The sequence below is a fragment of the Gopherus flavomarginatus genome, chromosome 9 (genome assembly GCF_025201925.1).
Source record: "Gopherus flavomarginatus isolate rGopFla2 chromosome 9, rGopFla2.mat.asm, whole genome shotgun sequence".
Taxonomy (NCBI): Eukaryota; Metazoa; Chordata; order Testudines; family Testudinidae; genus Gopherus; species Gopherus flavomarginatus.
Genome location: NC_066625.1, coordinates 75,864,964 through 75,889,142, shown reverse-complemented (window position 1 = coordinate 75,889,142; position 24,179 = coordinate 75,864,964). Strand labels below are relative to the sequence as shown.

At 40.5% G+C, this 24,179-nt stretch overlaps 1 protein-coding gene across 1 annotated transcript in view; it reads right to left on the bottom strand.

Moving 5' to 3' along the window:
• The window catches only part of TMC3 (transmembrane channel like 3), an 88,581-nt gene extending 64,640 nt beyond the window's left edge, over positions 1 to 23,941 (bottom strand). The window contains exon 1 of the mRNA XM_050967844.1: positions 23,861 to 23,941. The gene's annotated coding sequence lies outside the window, so the exon portion shown is untranslated. The remainder of the gene's footprint in view (positions 1 to 23,860) is intronic.
• Between the last annotated feature and the right edge of the window lie 238 nt (positions 23,942 to 24,179).

The window sequence follows — 24,179 nt, the reverse complement described above, 5'->3', positions numbered from 1 at the left end:
AGATTAAGCAGTTTTTCTCACCCCACTGGATATTGCAGCTCATAGTACACAGATTTCACCCTTGAAATCTGGGCCAGTCCCCTCAGTTGGAGTCTTCAGGGTGTCCTTGATACTTGCAGCATGGGTGGGTGAAGGAGAAAGGCCCAGAATGTGGCCTCTGTATCTGTTTTATACCCTCACTCCATGTGCTTGGAAAACACAAGTCCAGGCATGTCTGGGTGCACTGCTGAGTCTCCAGGCAAGGTTGAGCAATTCCCCTGGTGTGGCTTCATGTAGATGAGTCATTGAATTGTAGCTCCCTTGCTGGACAATGGTTGTTGATGTGTTGTTTAACACCCTGCCTGGGTGTTGGCTACTTTCCTTGCTGTTGCCTCTGGGAAGCTAATATCTGGCCGATTCCCCAGTTTACAGCATGTTTTAGTGACCACCATACAACACAATTCTCATACCTTCATATGCATTAATTATATACACATATGGATAGAGAAATGACTTTCAGCAGATCATAATCTGTCCCCTGATACCTCACATGGCATGCCTTATATGAAAGATCACAATCACATATAAATGAGGAATATGGGGGTTACAGAGTGCTCCCCCAAGGTACAGAATGTCACACCCACTACACTTGGGCAGCTGTCAACACTCATACTCCATGCTGCCCTACTTCTCTGCTTCCCAGGACCTCTTTCTAGAGTGCCTGGCTTGCAAGCATTTTATCTCTTTTCCCCAGCCTTCTCTCAACTTCCGGTCACAGCCCATCTCCAAGCCTCCTTTTTAGGAAAGACATAACAGCCAGAGCTCTTTCCCTTCAGGTCTCCAGTGGAAAGTCTCAGAGTCTCCCTAAGCCTTTACCTGCACTTAGCAACAAGCAGCTGTTTTACAGGCTGGTCCCTTTTCCCTGCTGACCTTTTTGTAGGCTGTAGCTGTATGATCCTCTGGGAGACTACAAATTCCAGAATGCCTGTTTTTATAAGGCAGCACTTGGAGAAGGGATAAGTTGGATCCAGGCCTTATCTTAAACCTATCCTGTAACAGAGAGTTAGGAGAGAGAGTATGAGCATGGTTTGCTGGCAGTTGGGAACGGGAGCAGCAGTTAGAAGAAAGAGAAAGTGGGATATATGAATCAAAGCAATCTGGCTGAACTGGAAGGAAGGAAGGATGTGCCAGAGAAGGGGATGGAGAAGAGAGAGATGAAAATTTGTAACTCAGGTTAGTTTGGATCAATTTAAAATAAATAGCTAAGCTTTACAAGGCCTGTCAAAGATTCAGCTCAAGAGTAATGGCTGAGTTTCAAGAATCAATCTGTGGCTATGGAAGAAATTGGTATTAGAAGTTTATGGTAACAGTAGTTACAACAGTCAGTAAATACTGACCCATATGACGAGAGTATTCACCTTTGCGAATCTGATTAAAGTCAGGTGACCGTGGCAAGGAAATAAAGTTGGGTGTTTTGGTTTGGTTCTGCCAATACTTCTGTCGCTGTGTGTCACACTTATTACAAAAAGGTCCCTCCTCCTCCTTAGTACTATCCTCAGTGAATATGCCTGGACTGCCCACTAGGTGGCTGCAGAGACTATAAAATTACAACCAAAGAGGCAGTTTGTAAAATCAAAATATTAGATGCTACTGGGGCTGTGGGGAGAAGAGAGCTCTTCCAGGAGATGGGAATTGGATCAGCCAATCAGAGGGCTCACATGCGCTAGCGGGCTGAAACTTCTATGCTATCATAAGACTGGCTCTAGCCCCAGCCCAAATCACATCACTTGTGTAAAAATTGTGAGAGTTGGCAACATTGCCTGGAACCATGTGAGTACATTAAAAAGACCTAATTTTGAAATCATCTCTGAAGCTATTATGAGAATCTGAATGTAGGCATGTCTCATTTGTCTTTTAAAGACATGCTCAGATATGAATTCACTGAACTGAGACACTGAAATTCAATACACCTGCCTCCACCTGCTTCATTGTCACCCATTAGGGACACTGCAGCAAATTCTGCAGTGGAGTTTCTAAAAGTGTATAAATTATATCAATCTGTATTAGTGGTGCAAAAATAGCCACAGAACATTCAGTGTACGCCAAGTCCAGGTCTCAGGCATAGTGGGTGGTTGTACAACAGCACTGTGATTCACATTAGGGATACAGCTGGTCAAACATTTAGATTGAAAAATTCTAAATTTTCATGTCAAAAAATGTAAATTGAACTTGAAATTTTCCATTTTCATGAGAAAATATCTATGCTGACAACATTTTCCAGTTGGGAGAATCTAAACACATTGTTTTTGATTTGCATTTTGAAATTAAATCAATTTGTGGATTGGAAAACAAAATTCATTTAGTTTCAACTTAAAATTTCATTTCATTTTGGACTCCCCCATTCTTCCCCCCTCCCAAACTGCCCCTCCCCCCCGTGCCCAGCAGCAAGAGCTCAGAACATTGGAGCAGACATTAGCCAGCCCCATAGGACAGGAGCTGCCACTGGAAGATGAGTGCAGGGCAGGCTTGCTCTGCAACTCACTGCTGCAACCTGGACCTCCCACTCCCCTGGGACAGCACCCAGTACCAGCTCCCTGATGGGTAGGACCTGTCCTGCTTTAGCCACTGGGAACATTAGGAGGTCTATTGGGAGGAGGAATATATTTTACTATATGTCAAGAAATAAGCGACAAACATTGTCCACAACAAACACTCTCTTAAAACTGGAAGCTTTTTATGTTGTAGAGACTGATTAAAGTCAATGTTACCACTTTCAGTGTGGGAAGAACCCTTTTATGTGTTAAATTATTATTACAGAATTTACTGAGAACATATAAATCGTATTGATAGCTATTTATTTTACATACATAAATACATAAACGTATATGTGTATCAAACTGATGAAAAAGACAACTGATACAGGCACTATATATGACATATTTCATTATATCATATTTAGAAAAATATAGAAGTAATATACTATTACATCATATATAGATATTTGCAAAAATGTACCTCTCTTGTCTAATTAGACTTTACATTATAAGGGTTAGAGACTGGTCTCTTTACTATGGGTTGATTCAAAGCTATTTGAAATCGATGGAAATTCTTCCATCGATTTCAATGGGTTTTGGATCGGGGCATATATGTTTGTACAAAGGCCACAAAAGGCCACTAATGTTGGCTCGGCAATACTGTAATACAAATAATGAATAAATAATAATTATGATCAACATCTTAACATTTCTGTACACATTTACATTTGGCTAGCTTTCAAATTTTGAAGAAAGTGCTGCTAAAAAACAGCAGATTGTCCTAAGCTAGTTTGTCAAATCCCTAGCTCAACAGAACACCATTTTAATCACTCTGCCTGCAGGAAGCATTTTTTAAAAACAAGACACAGGACAATATTAGATCAAAAAATACTGACAGTACACCTTGAAAGTAACCTAAAGAATTTTGATGTCTTTGGTACAGCTCAACAACCGTCTACCAGCATTTTTCCAGACTCAGAAATCTGCTATCAAGGACAGATTAGGTGCTTAAGACGTTCTTTTTATGTGAGCAAGCAACTAATGCCAAAGACAGGTATATTTTAAATGTCATTGCAGTCTCTAGTGCTGATGAGCATTGGCCTGCTAAACCCAAGGCTGTGAGTTCAATCCTTGAGGGGGCCATTTGGGGATTGGTCTTGCTTTGAGAAGGGAGTTGGACTAGATGATCTCCTCGGGTCCCTTCCAACCCTAATAATCTATGATTCTATATCAGTGTTGATTCCAGCCACTTCTCATGGGAGTCTGTTTTACCTGATGGTCCAATTCTGTCATCTGGTGCAAGTATTCCAGGTTCGAGCCCCTGTATTAGAACCGGTCAAAAAAAATTATTTTTGTCTGAATGATTTTCCAATAAGAAATTTCAGGTTTTCTGAAAAATTTTGATTTTCTCTTGGGTAAAAGAAAAATAATGGCTCGCTGGCTGCCCCCAGGGAGGCTCATCAATTTAACTTTTCTGCCAGTGACACTGACAAAAGCTTCTGTGGAGGGCTTTGAAGGCTGAGTGCTCCAGCCCCAGAACAGTGAGGGGAGGAAGGGAGGCCAGGCACCTGGGTTCTCTAGCTCCCAGAGCTGCAGGGGAGGCTGAGTGTCCAGGCTCTCTGCCTCTCTGGCACTCAGGTTCTTGCCCTTTTCCTAAATGACAGCAGCTGTCCCGGTGGGCATCTCAAAAGCAGAAAAATCGCATTTCAGTTCTTCCAAAATAGATTTTTTTCTTTAAAAACCTCTCTGCGGAATATTTCACATTGGAACATTTCATCCTGGTTCAGGAGGACATTTGTGAACTGCACATTTTTTCATGGAAACAGATTCCTTTTTCTAGTCAGCTCTACCCTGCACTGGCTGCCTCCACCCTCTCCCAAGCTCCCAGAATAGCGGGTGTGTCAGGAGTGAGAAGGGATGTGCTGGGACCATGATGGCGCTTCATTTAATGACACCACACCCCGCTCTTTCCTTGCATGGCTCTCTGTGGAATCTAGTGCAGAGAGTGCTGCCTGCTGGCCTATTCATTTTGATCAGGGGTAAGGGGGGATGGTATCTGCATGTGGATTTAGGGAGGAACAGTCCAGCCCTTATTTGGCTTAACCTCCACCAAGTGGAACACCAATGTTAGCAGCTATGAGAAAAACCAAGATAAATTGGAGCATCTGGTATTTTCAGCTCTTCTTTTAAGGAACTTGGGCTACACAGAATGAGCTGTTTTCTGGCAGATTTCCATTAAAAGCAGAGAATTTATATTGTAGGAGAAATCAGTGGGAGTCCTCATATTCCCACTACCCACTCTCGCTCCCCTACTGAAAAAAAGTGATAAGGTCAGCAATCTCATAGACTATCCCAGGCATAGTGGGACATCTGATTATCTTCTCAAGAATTTAGGCGCATATATAGTTACAGAATGTGCATTAGAAGCTATTTTCTGGCAGATTTCCATAAATACCAGACAGTATGAGGAGGTTATTTTGGCAACATCCTTTTTGCTCCCTTCTATAGAAGATATATTGTCTTCCCTGACACACATAATTGCGCTAATGAAAGACAACCAAGATTGTGAATGAATCTGCTGATCAGAGAAACATCTAATCTTCATTCTCTTTAAACGTTTTCCATGTGTCTGCATTTTATTACAACAATTTCACACATTTGGAAGTGGGCTGTGATGAACATCACTGAAGACAGGAAGATTTTATAGTACCAGTTATTAGAAGATGGCGCTCTGCAGTCTGCCTGACAAGACTGTGTAGGTTAACCCCCCTTGGCCCACGGTTACAAACATAGCTGTCCCCCAAAATAATTAAACCACATTTCTATCACATTGTATACATGGGACCTCACCATATCTCCAGAACTGCTGCAGTTTTGGTCACACCAACACTATATTAATGAGTCAAAATTAAAATAGGATGGGAGGAAGGAGACTATCTATAACACAAGATTGAGCTCTCAGGTAAACATGAACTGTAATTTGGTTCCCTAACATAGTGGTTTTATAGGCCCTGATTCAGTGTTTAAATGCCACTGATTTCTGGGGCCATGATGCAGATGGCCCCTTAGAATAAGGAAGGTTGTGTAGGGTTATTTAGAGTTCAGATGTCTAATTAGAAAATTGTGACTGCAAACCTATGTGAGATAATGCAGAAGGGACCAAGGACTGTTTGGCTATAAGAAAATTCAGCTGACTCCGTTCACTTTAGGATACTGCAATTTATCAATATGGGATGGATTTTTTTTTTTAGTAATTTACAAGATATAGATACATTATTCTTGTGTCTCCATTATATAATTCAACTATTTACTCTGAATATTCATTTCTTCTACTGCCAATTTTTTACATTCTTCTCATTTATTCCCTCTCCGAATCATCCCTCCCACTTCTACCTCTATCCTCCTGATTAAAGGGTAGGTAAGAGAGACACAAAGCTTGCTGTCTCTCAGTGACAAATGGAAAAGAGCTAAGAGTACCAAGTACATCTTTGCAAGGGCAAGATGTGATGCACCCAATAGGAGTCATATTGGACTAATACTACATTTGATCTTAGCTGACACGAGTTCCAATGACATTTTATGAGATCATTTTCCTCTGGTGTCCCAGAGGTTTATAAAAACTCTGTTTAGTCTATATATAATTTCCTAAATATTGTAGCCATCATAAAGAATCATATTGCTTAAGCAATTAATGCTAATTATTTCCTTATTTTTTTTCTTGTCGACAAATATTGTATACATTGTTTAATATCATTGACATTACTGAAGATAGTCTTGCTAGTTCTGTTTATCTGAATGGGTAGGAATTAGCTATTGGGGAAGAAAAAAATGCTCATTGTCAGCTGTGATGATGTTCTTTTTTTGAAAATAGCCTGGTTTTGAAATAAGATTTATTTAACATTATATCCAAAAAGTTACTAGCAATTCCATCCTATATTTTAGAGAAGAGTCTACAAAACCTAAAACCTTAATTTGAAAACCCCCAAACTTTTTAAAGCTACAAATCTGGACCTGATCTTATGATTCAAGCCTCTCGCTATATTTTGTTTAAACAAACATAATACAGAAGGCATCAGTATAGTATTAAATCCCATTCTTAAAAACAATAAATATAATTTCTTGTATGATAACTTGAAAAGATAGACATGGTGGAAAGAAAAATTACTAGAATTGAAGAGAAAATAATTTCCAACCTTTAGGAAATGCCAACATTTCAAAATCTGTAAATTTATCATGGAATGAAAATTCTGAAAATTTTTGATTAGGAAAACATTGAAATGTTGTGTTTCAATGACATCAAAATATTTCATTACAACAAGACAAAAATGTTTCATTTTAATGTCCAAACATTATAACTATTAAAAACAAAAAAAAAATAAATATTGTAATATAAATGACACAATGAAACAAAATGATAAGGTAAAAATGGAATGTTTACCTTATAAAAACAAAACATATCATCAAAACAAATTCAAAAAGTTGAAATGATTTCAAAACTTTTGAAATTTTTCTCAAAATCTACACAGTCCTGTAGAACATTTCCATTCTGAAAAAACCCCTGCATTTTCTGATGAAAAAATGATTCCTTTGAAAATGTTCCAACCAGTTCCAATAATCACATTAATTAATACAATAAGGTGTCATCTAATAAATTGGTACAATGAAATAAAGTTCAGTGACTTATTTCATGAATTCCTTAAACTAAATTAATGGAGATATCCTAGAACTGGAAGGGATGTTGAAAAGACATTGAGTCTAGCCCCCTGCCTTCACTAGCAGGACCAAGTACTGATTTTGCCCCAGATCCCTAAGTGGCCCCCCTCAAAGATTGAACTCACAACCCTGGATTTTGCAGGCTAATGCTCAAACCACTGAGCTATCCCTCCCCCCTAGATTGTGAGCTTGCAGGATCAGGGACCATGTTTCCTCAAATGCACCCCAAAAGTTCAGAAAGCACTCAGCACGGACTACTGTAAATAATAATTGTGAAAAGATGGAGGCCTATACAATGTACAAGTAAATGGATTCTCTTTAAGAATAAAAGTTACCTTACAAGAGATGAATAGCAAATGGCCCATGTGGTAACAGAGAAATTTCCCTATGTCACTCTAGTTTTTAATATTCTGAGTTATTACCTGGTTTTAAACAGTGTAGAAAAGCAAAATCACATTCCTAAGTGGCTCAGCAGGCTTGATGGCATTAGCAGTATTGTGCTATGTACATTTGTAATCTTATTGTGTACCCATTTGTGACCGTTTCAGTGAATATGCTACAAAAACAGTAATCACATTAGTAGCTTGCAAGATTCCATTAATGGAGAGTGATATCAATACATTTCTGCTAGGTCATTTCTTTGGTTTTCATGAAATTTGTAAAACAGCTTCCAGGCATTTTTTGTTAAAATAAATCTTTGTAATTTGACAATCTTTTATACTCCCCAGTGAAAAGAAACAAATATTAGAGGACCTTTAATAACTACTGCATTGAGAGAAAATATGTCAGTGTGCTTTCCCTTCTCCTTTGGGCCAGACCCAATGCTCACTGAAGTCAATGGGAACCTTCCAGATCTGCTTACCTCTTTCTGTTGCTACCATGGCACTTGTCTAATCTCTCACATTTTAGTGCTGGCCACAGTTTCCTGATTGATCATCTCATCATCTTCTAGAGATCTAAGGAGTATTTGGAACCTGACAAACTTTTAAACAATTAAATGGTCAGAAAGAATGTGATCAGCTCTTAAGCCACTGGTAGATTCAGCAACCTGGAGCAGCAGGCAGTCAGAACTCACACTGGTCAGAAGGATGAATATGCTACAGCTATTGTAGAGCAGGCTCTGTTTTTCCCACCAATACAAAAGGCTAAAAGACTCTTCCTTTGGCCCTCTGCTCAAACACCACACTGCAGGTTTGCTACATCTCATCCATCCCGTCACTTCCCTTTTTAACAATTTGTTATTCCTAATATTGTTAGTTGAGTTGTTTAATTTAGTGGCTTAATTGTTGAGGCTTGCCAACGCATGCTTTCCTTTTTTGTGTGCATCTTTGCTCTACTTATCAAACTCGAAATATATGGCTTTGCACTATTGTTCCTCCAGAAAGAATGCAGACGAGTGGGTAGCCCAACATTTAACACCAGTTTTCATATTGACCGTATCATGTTCCCATGTAAAACACTTGCTATAGCCCTACCCCTTTAAAATGTACCCCATAAATAGGACTGTATCAAACACGGTTACAGTGGCTATCCTTATTAATTCAGTTAATAGCACTCTCGTAGCCTGGCACGGTTATTCATTATTTATAATGCAGTAGCAACCAACGTCCCCAAATGAGACAAAGACCCCATTGTGTTAGGCACTGAACAAACACCTAGTAAAAAATTCCCTGCCCTGAAGAGCTTACAGTTTAAATAAGTGAGACAGATATGCTGCTTTTCCTCATCCTTTATCTATCTCCACTTTACAGGTTGGAAACTGAAGTGATTTGCCCAAGATCTCAGAGGGAATTTGTGCCACAGCCAGGAACTGAGCTCAGATTTCTCAAGTCACAGCTCAGTGCCTTACCACAAAGCCATTCTTCAGTCTGTGGAAAATATACCAGTCCTAGCACAATGCCTACTAGCCTGCATTCATCACAATGAAAATATGCTTTACTCACTCAATCAAAAAAAACCCACAAAAAAAACCCCTCTGAGTCAGTGCAACGCTGCTCTGTTTGTATGAAAATTGACTTTTCCATCCTGTCTTGTGTTTTTAGTTACAATTATGAGGCAAAGACACTATGAAATATTAATAAGAATATTGAACTTTTCTTGCGTGTTGCGGTGAGACACACATGACCTTGGACAAACATTTGTTCCAACTTGTCCCCAGCTGTGTGTGTCAGGATTGCATTAATTTCATTAGGCAGAATTATGTCAGGTTTTTCAGTACTATTAGTCCCAGCATGAGACTCAGGCCCAACAGGCTCTGAACTGAGGCCAAATGTGTTTGTAGTGATTAGCTGATAAATTAGCAAAGTAGTCAGCCTGTTAAAGCGAACACTCTCAGAATGTAATTGGATCATGAATGAATTCATTTACCACCGATTAAAACAGTACTGTGCTATGATAGCTTGTGCTCTCATAAGGTATAAACCTAACATTTCACACCTTGTGGCAGAAAGGAAAAAAAGAGTAATTAAATTATAGCAATGCCATTCACATCAGTTCCGGGGGAGTGGTCAATGTTTCCATTGTAAACTCCTATTCTCTGGGTAGTATAATATGGCTGCTTAAAAACTTGCCTTGGATAAAACTTGGCTAACAAGGTCTTACACTAGGAGCAATTTTTTAAAATTGATTGTGAGAGACAATTAAAATTGGGCTCTGGCCATGTCAAAAAATAAATTTATACCATATTTTTCCCATGTGTGGATAATAAGAGTAGGACATGGATAATAAGAGTAGGTTCTCAAACAGGGGGTCAAAAACGAGTCCGGTGACACCTTAAAGACTAACAGATTTATTTGGACACAAGCTTTTGTGGGTAAAAAACCTCAGAGGGTCAGGAGGTTATTAGTTGGTGGGAGGAGGGGTCGCAAGCTGTCAGCCTCCACCTCTAAACTCCACTTCGCCTCCAGCATTTATAATAGTGTTAAATGTAAAAAAAAAGTTTTTCATTTAGAAGTGGGGGGTCGCACTCAGAGGCTTGGTGTGTGAAAGGGGTCACCTGTACAAACATTGGAGAACCATGGCAGTAGGAATATACTGCCATTCACAAGGGGTGCTGTGGGGGTGCTGAGAGCCATTGAACCAAACTGTAAACCCTATACATAATGGAAACCACTTCAAGCCAGGGAGTGTGGCAGCACCCCCTGCACCTCCAGTTCCAGCACCTCTGCCAACCACCTGACTAAGATCATGATCATGATTGTGAAATGCTCTGGGAGATTAGAGAGTCTATAAAAATAGAAAACTCACTAAAAATGGGAGATTTCAACTATTCCCATATTGACGGGGTACATGTCACCTCAGGATGAGATGCAGAGATAAATTTTCTAGACACCATTAATGACTGCTTCTTGGAGAGACTAGTCCTGGAACCCACAAGAGGAAAGGCAATTTTTGATTTAGTCCTAAGTGAAGCACAGGATCTGGTGCAAGAGGTGAATATAGCTGAACTGCTTGGTAATAGTGACTATAACGTAACTAAATTTAACATCCTTGTTGGAGGGAAAATGCCAAAGAAGCTTCCCACAGTAGCATTTAACTTCAGAAAGGGGAACTACACAAAAATGAAGAAGCCATTTAAATGGAAATTAAAAGGTAGCCACAAGAGTGAAATGCCTACAAGCCACAGGGAAACTTTTAAAAAAGAACATAGTAGAGGCTCCAATTAAATGTATACTCCAAATTAAAAAAAAAAAAAGTGCAGTTAGAGGACCAGAAAACATAGCTAAACAACAGAATAAAAGAGGTGGTTAGAGGCAAAAAGGCATCCTTTAAAAATTGGAAGTCAAATCCTAGTGAGGAAAATAAAAAGGAGCATGAACTCTGGCAAGTGAAATGTAAAAGTATAATTAGGCAGGCCAAAAAAAAATTTGAAAAGCAAAAGACACAAAACCTAACAGCAATTTTTTTTAAAGTAGATCAGAAGAAGGAAGCCTGCCAAAAAATCAGTAGGGTCACTGGACGATTGAGATGCTAAAGGGAGCACTCGAGGAGGACAAGGCCATTGAGGAGAAACTAAATGAGTTCTTTGCACCGCAGGGGATGCAATTCCCACACTTGAGCCATTCTTTTTAGGTGACAAATCTAAGGCCCTGTCCCAGATTCAGGTGTCACTAGAACCTGAACAAATTGATAAATTTGGAACAAATTGATAAATTAAACAGTAATAAGTCATGAGGACCAGATGGTATTCATCCAAGAGTTGTGAAGGCATTTAAATATGAAATTGTAGCACTACTGATTGTGGTATGTAACCTATCATTCAAATCAGATTCTCTACCAGACGACTAGAGGATAACTAATATGGTGCCAATGTTTTAAAAAGGCTCCAGAGGAGATCCTGGCAATCATAGACCAGTAAGCCTAACTTCACTATCAGGCAAATTGGTTGAAACTATAGTGAAGAACAGAATTATCACACACATAGATGAACATGATTTGTTGGGGGAAGAGTCAACATGGCTTTTGTAAAGGAAAATCATGCCTCACCAATTTATTAGAATTCTTTGACGGGGGTCAACAAACATGTGGACGAGGGTGATCAAGAGGATACAGTGTACTTGGACTTTCAGAAAATCTTTGACACAGTCCTTCATCAAAGGCTCTTAAGCAAAGTAAGCAGTCATGGGTTAAGAGAGAAGGATCAGTTAGCTGGTTAAAAGATAGGAAACAAAAGGTAGGAACAAAGGATCAGTTTTCAGAATGGAGAGAGGTAAATAGCTCCTACTTCACACCATGCACTCAACCTGTATAACTCATGCCACAGGATTTTGTGAAGGCCAAAAGAATAACAGTTCAAAAAAGAATTAGAGGATAGGTCCACCAATGGCTATTAACCAAGATGGTCAAAGATGCAACCCCATGCTCTGGGTGTCCTAAGCCTCTAACTTCCAGAAGCTGGGAGTGGACGACCAGGGATGGATCACTTGATAATTGCCTGTTCTGTTCATTCCCTCTGAAGCATCTGGCACTGGTCACTGTTTGAAGACAGGATACTGTGCTAGATGGGCCATTGGTCTGACCCAGTATAGCTGTTCTTATGTACATCTATATGAATTCTAAAGATGCTTCTTTTCAAGGAAGTAGTGTATGTCCCACCTGACCTAGGGAATATACTTAAGGGAATAACCCTGAACTGGCAAAGAGTGGCCTACAACATGTAATGGGTCTTTCCTCATTCCTAATTTCTACGAGCTAAAGGATCTGAGTAGATTACAAATTGAATATGAGCCAACAGTATGATGCAGTTGCAAAAAAGCCAAATATTTTTCTGGGGCGTTAACCAGAAGTATCATATGTAAGACACGGGAAGTAATTGGTCCATTCTACTCGGCATTGGTGAGGCCTCAGCTGGAGTATTTCCACAATTGGAGGTTTTTAAGAACAGGTTAGACAAACACAAATCAGCGATGGTGCAGGCTTACTTGGTCCTGCTTCAGTGCAGGTGTTGGTCTAGATAACCTCTGGAGGTCCCTCCCCACTCTATATTTTATGATTCCATGATCCCTCACATGGAAAAAAAAATCACGAGAGGGGAAAGTGATTTGGTAAACTTGTGGTGAACTACACAGAGGCATCATCCTTTCAAAAATAAAAAAGTTTGCAGGCCTACGGAAGAGATGGGGGTTGTGGATTTCCAACCACACAATGTCCTGAAATTCCAGGGAAATCCTACAGATCTCCTTATACCTACTCCCTATACATCTCTAACCCTGGCAATTTGACTTCTATTAACTGTTGCCTCACCTTTGCCCTGTCCACCTGCTGGCAATGACACAGTTAGCATTAACTCCAACTGGAAAATGGCCAGGAAATGGTGCACAGAAAGTGGCTCTCTCCTTTTGCTCCTTCTTTCTAGGTTCCCAGGGCTTGGCTACACGTGAAACTCCAAAGCACTGCCGCGGGAGTGCTCCCGCAGCAATGCTTTGAAGTGTGAGTGTGGTCGCGGAACCAGCGCTGGGAGAGAGCTCTCCCAGTGCTGCAGGTATTCCACCTCCCCGAGGGGATTAGCTTACAGCGCTAGGAGCCACGCTCCCAGCGCTGGGGCACTGTTTACACTGGCGCTTTACAGTGCTGTAACTTGCTGCGCTCAAGGGGGTGTTTTTTCACACCCCTGAGCAAGAAAGTTGCAGCGCTGTAAAGTGCCTTTGTAGGCAAGGCCCCAGACAATACAATGATGCCTGTTTGACACCACCCATCTCTTCCCTTATTTGCTTAGCTACACTGCACAGTTTAAATAGTGTAATGGTTCCTTGATACACATAAGTTTGCAATAACAAGCAACCTACAGACTATCTGGAAATGATTTATAGTATCCATATGAATTTCTGCTAATAGTTATTGGGGAATGTAAACCAAGTAAAAACAAACTGGCCCCAACTGTAACACCAAAGTAATCTTCAAAAATCACTGAATGTTTTTTGGAAAGAAACAAAAAACCATTCCTTCAGGCACACAAATTGGCACCAAGAACAGAGGATGAGATTAAATGAACTTGTTTGACAAACTGTGTTATACTCAGAGATTGGTATGTATGTGGAAAGGTTACTATTGTGAACTTGGAGGGCAGCACCATGTCATTTCCAAAAGAATTCCCCTGCACCCAGATGTGATACTGTCTGGAATTACACACAGAAGGCAGTGCTGTGATCTCAAACCCCGATATATCCCCTTCCAGAGATGACCACTTCTGAGAATGTCATTTGAAAAGGTCACCTGCACCAATGCTGAATGCGGATTTAATGGGCACGTACAATGCATTTCTATGCTAGATCATTGCTCACCAACAATCAGATGAGCTAACAGATTCCAGTGTATTACAAAATTAACATCTTCGTCTGGAGAAACTCATCTCAGGCTAGGAAGTGAACAGCCCATCTGGGATGTGCAGAGGTGGGGGGACAACATAAGCCCTGTGATGAACCTTTACAGCACAAGGCTAGTGCTACAAACCACTCCAAAAGATGTGGGGAGGGGAAAAGAGAACCACTAGAAGTTGCCATTTTATTATACATAAATATGGGAAGACAGCATTCCATATGCATTCCATATTGTACTTTGCTTCTTTAGTGGAGATTGCCATAATATCAAGTGGGTTTCAGTCCGAGAATTTTTATTAGAGGCATAGCATCAGTAAGATCTTTGTAATATATCTCTGACAGTTAAGGATAGGGGAAGATATCATTGATCATTTTAGTGGTAATGATGGCCTTATAATCATATTACTGCTGCCCAGGGAATGGATTACTCACAAAATCTATTGAGCACTGAATAGTGACGGAACATTTCTGTAAGAGAGCATGAAATAAAACAATAGAAAGGAAAAGGAAGAGAGAACAATTCTAAGCTAAAATTCTATCAACAGAAATTTGGAAAATTGGGGAGAGGAGGAGGTGGTTATTTTAAAAATACTCATATAAGCTTCAGCTTAAATATTGAATGCATGGTTGTAATACATCAGGCACCATGGCTTCTGCAGTCATATTCCACAAGTGTCTTTGAAATGCATGGATTTTATTTAATAAATAATTAGGAGCATAGGAATTGCAATGCCTAATCAGTCCAATGAGCTACGCTTTTCTCCAACAGTGGTAGGTACCAGTTGCTTCAGAGAAAGGGGTAAAAGCTCCATGAAGGACATTTATGCAGTCATGTGGCATCAATTTATTTGTATAATGGAATTATGGTATTTTCAATGCATTAGCCTTTTTTCATGTATCCTAAAATCTTGTCTGCTTTTGTGACCATTACTGCCAATGTAGCAGATGTTTTCACTGATCAGTCCACAGAGTTGCCGATTGTTACATTTTATTTAGAACTCATTATTGTGTGCCAGGAGTTCAAGTTGCTCCTGCTCACACATGCTACACTGTACTTGTCTACAACATATTTAATCTAACATCCCGTTGTACAATCAACACCTTCTAAAGTTCTTTGTAGTTTGTATAGTCTTGATTAGGCTAAGTAATTGTGTTTCTCTTCACCTTGCCAGCCAGAGAGGACTATCTTTCCATTGCTTGTGTATGCATTATGCCGCAACTAGTGAAAATTTGCTACTGGAATATAGAACAAACTGAAGATGGCACTAGAGAGCTGGAAAAGAGAGTGGTCCTCAAAAGCACTATAAATATCCTTTGTCAGTATGTTGATAATCCCATCACTGCAGAGACACATCTAAAATTAACAACAAATAATTCTGTCAGTATAGAATTTTTATTTGTAGTTGCACATCTCTTGGTCTGCGGGATATACAGTATTCAATGTTTAAAACATAAGCATGAAGACTTTATTAAGCAGGCACTAATCTGGGCCAGTTACTAGAAAAGTTAGTACTGGAGTGAAAACTAATTTTTATCCCCATTTTGTTGTACATTTTTGTTGTGATAAAAATAAGGATCATTCTGGATGCTTTGGGATACATCAGTAGACAAGGACAAAGATGTGCAAGATTTTATTACTAAAATCATTTTTATTAATTAAACTATACTACTTTTATTTCAGATGACTTTAGAAAACTTAATTACTGTACATTTTTAAAAAGGGAAATATTTCTGCTTATGTACAACTTCCTTTTAGTTCAGTTTAGATACAGAGGTCTTCAACAATGCCTTAAACTGTTGTGTAGCACTGGTACGTGCTGTTTAATAGTAGTTGCTTTCCATCCCACGGAGGGCGGCATTTACATGAGTGAACTTATCCACATTCTCTGCAGCTCTTTAATAAACATCCAGGATGTATTACACACCCACCCACTGTAGATCTCTATAAACTAGATGCACAAACTAAATTTGATTTACTAAATTTTTGAGGTGATTTTGAGATCCTATCAAATGAAAGGCCTTATATAAATATAATTTAATACTTAATATGTCCTGTCAGTAGCTTTTTCTCAACAGTTCATTTTAAATTGGTATATCTAGATCTTATAGCTCTTAAGACCAGGTAGCATCTTGCAGAATTCTCTCTGCTTCAATGTAAGCTGTCTAAATTCTGCTGGACAAAGAACATGCTAACTTAAAGGTTAATCCAAAGCCTCTTGAACATTGGTGCTAGAACTAAGGGCGTGGGGGGTGCTGCTAAACCCCATGGCTTGAAGTGGTTTCCATTCTATCCAGGGTTTATAGTTTGGTTCAATGGCTCTCAGCACCCCAACTATAAAAAATGTTCCATCGCATCTGCTCTTGAAGTCGGTGAGAGTCTTTCCCGTTGGTTCAGACTCTCAGTTCCAGCAGTGGAGGAAAAGCTGCGTTTTTTTAAAATGAAAAAAGAGACAGTCTTTCCATATAAGATACTGTCTTCTGATCAGAGCAGGTGCTGAAGACTTAAAAGCTTTAATGCTGATTAGAAGAAAAAAGTCTCTGTCCTCAAATGCTTTTGCATATCTTCAAATAATCTGCTATCAGAGTGTGTAGAGTTTGGGCTGAAGTGACAGGCATGCTGAGATGGTACGTGTTTTAAGATCAGAGAGGGCACTAGGATCTATAGTATATTCAGAATAATTTAAGCCAAAGTAAATAAAAAAAAGCAGCAAAAATGTTAGAGATATTCTCCATTATTTCACTTATACATGGGTATAAAGTGTTAGAACTTAGCTGCCAGGACCTGGAGCTTAGGGTGGGCAGCACACTCTGATGTGTCCTTTTATCATAAGAGATACCTGGTCTCCTTCTTAGTCTTTCAGGACCCATCCCTGACACAATTCTAACCTGACATGCAGGGTATGAAGCAGAGTAATGTAACAAAGTGGTTCTGGACTGTCTGGCTAGACATTTACTCTGTTGCCTTAGAACTACTATCCAACACCCCCTTCCCTCCACCCCCAGATTTCTCCCTCAGTCCTGCCCATTATGTACAATTCCTTGCTCATCATTTGTCTGTTAGGCTAGTTCTGAGTGTCATTGTGCCAGAGGGGGTGAGGGACGACACCCGAATAATGGGTATTAGCAGAGACTGAGGGCAGATCTTCACTATCGGCGGGTAGTGATCGATCTCTTGGGGGTCAATTTATCGTGTCTAGTGTAGACGTGATAAAATTGATCCCCGATTGTGCTCCCCGTTGACTCCGGAACTCCAGCTCGTGAGAGGTGGAAGCTGAGTCAATGAGGGAGCTGCAGCAGTCGACTTGCCACTGTCCTCATGGCCAGGTAAGTCAACCTAAGAGACTCCGATTTCAGCTATGCTATTCACGTAGCTGAAGTTGCGTATCTTAAGTCAACCCCCCCATCCCCCCCGGTGTAGACCTGGGCTTAGATGCACAGTCCATTGAGCTTAAAAATGCAGTTAGAAGGGTCAAGAGATGACCAGAGGGCTTGAGAGACTCAGGCAGAGGGCTTGAAAGATGCGGTGAAACTCACCTAATAGTGTAACCCCTGCAATCCTAAGTATGCTATATTTATACTCCTTGTAGTTATGAAGTACAAGAATGCACTAAAACCAGTTCTCACATCCGGTATAGTGTTTTGATACATAATACAACTTTTATATATGTTTATTAATGAGGCTTGCTCACTTGTTTTGGCTGCCATGTGTTAAAAGAACTATCCAAACCACACTCAGAAGTGATAGATAAATAGTGTTAAGAATGTGTCGGTAAGTGGATGTTTGTAGCATTGTTGTAGCCATGTTGGTCCTAGGATAGGAAAGAGACAAGATAGGTGACATAATACCTTTTACTGGACCAACTTCTGTTGGTGGAAGAGACAAGCTTGTGTGAGTGTCACTCTCTCAGGCAGGTGAAAGTAACCACAGTAAGTGGATGTATAAGTCTGAATGTAAAACAGTCTAAGATGGTCCAACTCTCATGCTGAAGGGCCTGTATAAGGTGACACACCCCCATTTAGATTCCTTTAGAGTCACAGAAAATGGCACTGAAACACAAATCCATATTTTGCCTCATACAAGACTTCCCTGTCTAACGCTATTATAGAAAAATATATCAGCTACCAACACTAGGATTAGATCAGAAGTGCAGGGCCATGCATTCAAACTATATCTCCTCTCGTCTCATGTTGTTGGTTCCATTCCTATGATCCAGCAACAATGGCAAAGTGAAATGAGCACACCTCCTAAAATCCCACATTTCAGCCTAACTAGTCTTCATCCAGAGCAAAGTGCCCCAGTAAACTCTTTTAAGTGGTCTAGGAGAATCCTAGGAGGAACCAAAGGTGAGGCAGCCCTCATGGGATCACCTAAATGCAAACAGCAATATAAACCTTTAAAGAATAGTGTTTCAAATAGAAATAGCTAGAATTCTGGAAAACTGTATTTGTAAAACCAGAGGGAATACACAAAAGACTTCAAGCAGTATGGAGTTTACATATCTTACATAGCTAAACCACTACCCCACAGCACAACATTAATTATATTCTATGCTAAAACAGAGATATACTCAGAGTCCTGTGCGGATACAAATGTATATCCGCGGATATAAATCAGTATCTGTGGAACTGCAGGGCTCTCCTGGGAACCAGAGCAGTGAAAGGAGCAGAACGTGGGGTGCCACTCCCAGAAGCCAGCGCCCCGCACTGGCATCTCCTCCCGTGCAGCTGTACTACCCCTAGTCCCACTCCATCCCTTCCATGCACCTGTCTGCATCTCCTGTCTAGGGTGTGTACAGATGCACCAGGGGACAGGGCTGGGGGTGGGGCTGGGGGTAGTACAGCCATGCCATGCCGGAGGAGTTGCTGGTGCAGGCGTTTGATCCTGGGAGCAGCAGCCTCATGTTCTGCTCCTTTCACCACTGTGGTTCCCGGGATAGCCCTGCAATTCCGTAGATACCGATTTATATCCATGGATATCTGCATCCGTGTATATAAATTTGTATCCCCGCAGAGCTCTCTATATAATGTCAGTAAACGAGAATCAGACCTAGTGAAACGTAAAGGTTGGTGCTGTTGTTAAGGAAGAGTCTCTTAATATTTCTCTCAATTGCAAAAGTTATCATTTGATTAGCTCTGCACATTAAAAATGGCTCAAGAATCTGTTTGTATATGAAATCTATCCACAAACTACAGGAGTTTGGCTGACGTAGCTAGTAATAAAGATTCTGAATATTAGTTTTCAACATGTATATTTAATAGGTCTCACTGTTATACATAAAGTGCATCTTAACCATAGGCACCGACTCTGGAGGTGCTCAGCAGCAGGCAGGAGGCGCTGGTGGGGGGATTGGCGGGACAGGAAGAGGTGGAGCAAGGGCAAGATGTGCTCAAGGGAGGGGCTGGGGTGGAATGGGATGGGAAGAGGTGGGGGAAGGGGGCAGAATGGGGGTGGGAAGAGGTGAGATGGGGGTGGAGCCTTGGGGGAAGAGGTGGAGTGAGGGCAGGGTTGCGGTGGAGCAGTGGTTGAGCACCCCTGGGGAAATCAGAAAGTCAGCGTCTGTGATCTTAACTAATGTATATATTTCTGTACGCTACAGAAAATATAGTTTTGGCTTATGCCTTGAGCAAAATACCTTGCAAGCCAGCTGAGAAAAAAATATTTAAATGGCATTAAAATGGGAAAGAATTTTAAGTAACTTCTATCATTCTTTAAATTTTAAATATTGAACATAAGAACAGCTGTACTGGGCCAAACCAATGGTCCAGGATCATGTATATTCAACAGGCCAAGTGGGAAACCCATGACCTCCTTTAAAAGACTCATCTGTAGAAGTCATAGAGATGTACATAAGAATGGTCAGGATAGGCAAGACCAATAGTCCATCTAGCCTAGTATCCTCTCTTCCTACAGAGACCGGTACCAGAAGGAACGAACTGAACCAGACAATTTAATTGAGTGATCCATTCCTCGTCATCCAGTCCCAGCTTCTGGCAATCAGAGGATTAGGGACACCCAGAGCCTTGGGTTGAATCCCAGATCTTGGCTGATAGCTATTGAACTTATTCTCCAATATCCTTCATGAACTTATCTAAATTCTTTTTCGAACCCGGTTATCCCTTTGGCCTTTACAACATCCCCTGGCAATGAGTTCCACAGGTTGACTGTGCATTGTGTGAAGAAATATTCTCTCATGTTTGTTTTAAACCTGCTGCCCATTAATTCCATTTGGTGACCTGTGGTTCTTGTGTTTTAGGAAGGAGTAAATAACACTTATTTACTTTCTCCACACCATTCATGACAGTAAAGACCTCTATCATATCCCCCATTAGTCGTCTCTTCTCCAAGCTGAACTGTCCCATTTTTTAAAATTTCTTCTCTTATGGAAGCTGTTCCATACCCCTAATAATTTTTATTGCCCTTCTCTGTACCTTTTCCAATTCTACAGCAAAAGCTGTTTAATCCAGCATGTTGGGAGAATGGGGGGGTGCCAGTAAGTGAAAAATGCTTGTTAACTAAGAGTGAGGGAGTTTGGGTGCAGGAGCAGGCTTCTGGCAAGGAGTTGGGGCATGGGAGGAGGCTCAGGGTGCCAGATCTGGGAGGCGCTCACCTGGGGTGGCTTCTCCCAAGTGTCGGCCTCTCCAGGCTGCTCCTAGGTGGAGGAGTAGCAGGCAGCTCTGTGCGCTGCCCCCACTCTGCCCCGAGTGCTGCCTCCACCCATAGGGTGCCACCTCTGCACTTCCCATTGGCTGCAGTTCCCTGCCAATGGGAGCTGTGGAGCTAGTGCTCAGGGCTAGGGCAGTGCACAGAGCTGCCTGCCGCGCCTCCACCTAGGAGGGATCCGACTGAGGTGAGTGCCCCCTGGATCCAGCACCCCAAAATCCCTCCTGTGTCCCAACCCCCTGCCCTGAGCCCCTTCCCACACCCAAGCTCCCTTCCAGAGCCTGCGCCCCACACTCCCTCTCGCGCCCCAGCTCCACACCCCCTCCCACACCAAAACTCCCTCCCCCTTAGTTAACCAGCATTTTTCACTTACCAGCACCACCAATTCCCCCAACGTGCCAGATAAAACATCTTTTGCTGTATTATAACTGAGAACTAGAAGAGGAGATATCCTAGACTACACAAACAGATAATAGCCTGATGTTGTGTTCTAAAAAGCTGAAATTCTGTTCAGTTACACTGGTGTAAATTTGGAGTATAAATTGAGTTATTCCAGATTTTACATTGATGTAACTGAGAAATGAATTAGGTCCTAACTATTTACATTTATGTATAACAACAGTAGCTAAACTGCATTATTTACCATCTTTGAAATAAAAAGCTTTTAACAAGAAAACTTGGTGGTCAAGCAGTTCGCATAGGTATGAGTCAGGAATTTCTCAGTGAAGCTTCAAGAAGATAGACAGCAAAGATCAAAATCATGGTTAATGCAAATGTAGAGTAAGAAACAACCGCAGAAAATGGAGAAAGAGTTAGAGTGTAGTCCGACTGATTTGTTATTCCCAAACACAAAGCTGAGTTGAAGACATGACTAAAGTTTTGATGGAGAGCCTTTGGAAGATTAGACACTGTCATGAAGAGGAAAATTGCCTCTCCTTAAAAATACATTTTGTGCACCAATGTTCTAACAGCAATGGCATAAGGAGGCAAAGTTGAAATCTGAGTGGCACAGGTTAGGAAAATATTCACTATTCTATGAGTGAAATGGAAAGGAAGGAGAACATACGAATTGACCAGAGACCAACAATGGAGAAGAACAATTTCAAGCTGAACCACTGTAGAAAACTAACATACAGTATAAGGGGTCGCCCTGTTCTCTGGGGAAGTTGGTTTACATAGCATGTGCCATTTTGCAGATTGATGTTTAAATTAGAATTCTGATGTTTTCTTGTATTATATATACCATCAGGAAGGAGACTGAAGAAGTATCCCAAACTAACTGATCTTATCCCATTCGAATGGACTTGTTCAGTGTTGATTGGATATAGACGATAGACAGCCCAGATAAATTGGGTAGAGAGGTCAGCTTTGTGTGGACAAGTCAAGTATGAAGATAGGACTAATATGATGAGAGCAACATAAAAAAGAAAGGCATAGAATACCTACTATCGCTATCATAGATCAATACCATCCTAGAAGAATGAATAGATAGAAAAGCTGTTGCTGTTAAATGAAAGAGCTATGTTCGCCTACATTTCTCCCCATAAAATCATCCTCCAAAACCACATGAGAGATTTGCACTTAGGGTTTAGTCCCTTGAGGTCCTCAACTCCCCCCGCAGTCAGAAAGGGTGATCAGTATCTCACATGGTTGGGCCCTTCTGTTTTTTAAACATTCCCTTCTGAACGTTTATGTAAAAAAAGTCAGGAATAAAACAATTTACTAAAATAAAAATAAGAGCAGATGATTATTAACAGGAGATCAATGTTCTGTTCTTTAATGTTTCCGTATTCCACCGCAACATAATATTCACACTTATTTCACTTTAAGCATTGCATTTTCATCATCATAACTGCCTGCTGTGTACAGAGATCCAAAGAGAATTTAGAAAAATGTCCGTTATTATGGTTTTATACATAACATGCTGAATCCTATTTTTGTGATTAGAATGGTGGATTAATTTGAATGGTAGCTATTAGGATAGTCCAAAACTATATTCTTAAATTTTCAGAGGCATTTATGATCAATATCTCAATGATAAAGGGCCAACTATTATTCCATTTCCCAAATCTCGGGCTAGACATCATGTTAATTTCAGGCTAAAGTCAGAAATGTAAAAGCTTAGGGACAACTTCCAATGTTAGAATCATGACCTTCCAAGACCCCCAAAAATGATGTTTCATCCAGTCTAATTGCATTACTTATATTCCAAGGTCTCAGGGAATAGTAAATAAAAAGTTGGCCATGGTTAAAATGTCTGAGGAAGCTTAAAACATTTTTCTTGGCTATACATCACTACTAAACAAAATAGGTTAAGATTTGTAAAATTTTGCATCTTCATCATTTGTACTGCAGTTATATGCACAACTGCAGTAAGTGTATGTACACCTTTACCACGTAGGTGTATTTGCATGACATTTCCTATAATTGCACGCATGGTCATGGTAATTACTCACATGCACATTTGTACATGAAGAATTCAAAAAGTTAATCCATTGTCCTTAGCGGGGTTCCATAGGTATAACATAGGGCAGGGAACTGGCCACATGTGCTCTGCATTTCTATTTTGCAAAAATCAAGCCCTTTTTAATTGAGCAACTTATCTGTGATGTGTTTTTATATGATAAGGAAAAGAAGCATAATTATATTTATTATACACATTTATTATACACATTTATTATACACAAACACGCAGATATTGCTCATTCATAATATTGTACTGGGAAAAAAAGAGAACCATGTTTACACACAGGCCTGTGGTTAAATTAGCCAACTAATTTTAAAGAGAGGCCTAATGATGAGCTCAGTTAAACAGCAACTCACCCTTAGGAAAAACAAGTATTCATAGAGCATTGCTGAATGCCAATGCACACATTTAAAATGTCAACTAATTTTTTTAAAACATGGTTAATGCAAAACTCAGGTCAAGAATTCAATGGGAGGAAGGCAGTTTACACAAAGTGAGGATCTGGCCCTCACAATGGAATCTGGATTTTCCCACAGTGCAGAGAGTAGGGAGGAGGGGGACTGGCTGTTAAGTAAGAGCCCATCCCTAACCAACAGGTTTGTTGCAGTTTGTGAACCTTTGGGTGAGCGTGGATTGAGTTTAAAGTAAACCTTGGCCCGATGTATGGCTTAAAGAGGAAATCATGCAATACCTGGGGCTTGGTACTGCAGAGTACAGGTATGGAATGTCATGCATATGTCCTTCCATGTCAGTGGCAAGGCTCCCATTGGCTTCTGTTGGCACTGGATCAAAGCCTTGAAGTACAAGATAAGAAGTTACAGAGCGCTTAGGGGAAACTCAGTTCCATGCAGATAAACAGGCTATTGTGTACCCACATAATTACTCTTGCCTAATTACAGCTGTTAAGGCCAAAGAGGAGAGTGTATCCCATCTACTCGGTGTACTGAGGGTAGCACATAAGGCCATATCTCCCACACATTTAATTTATCACATCCTTTTTGCTATGCACC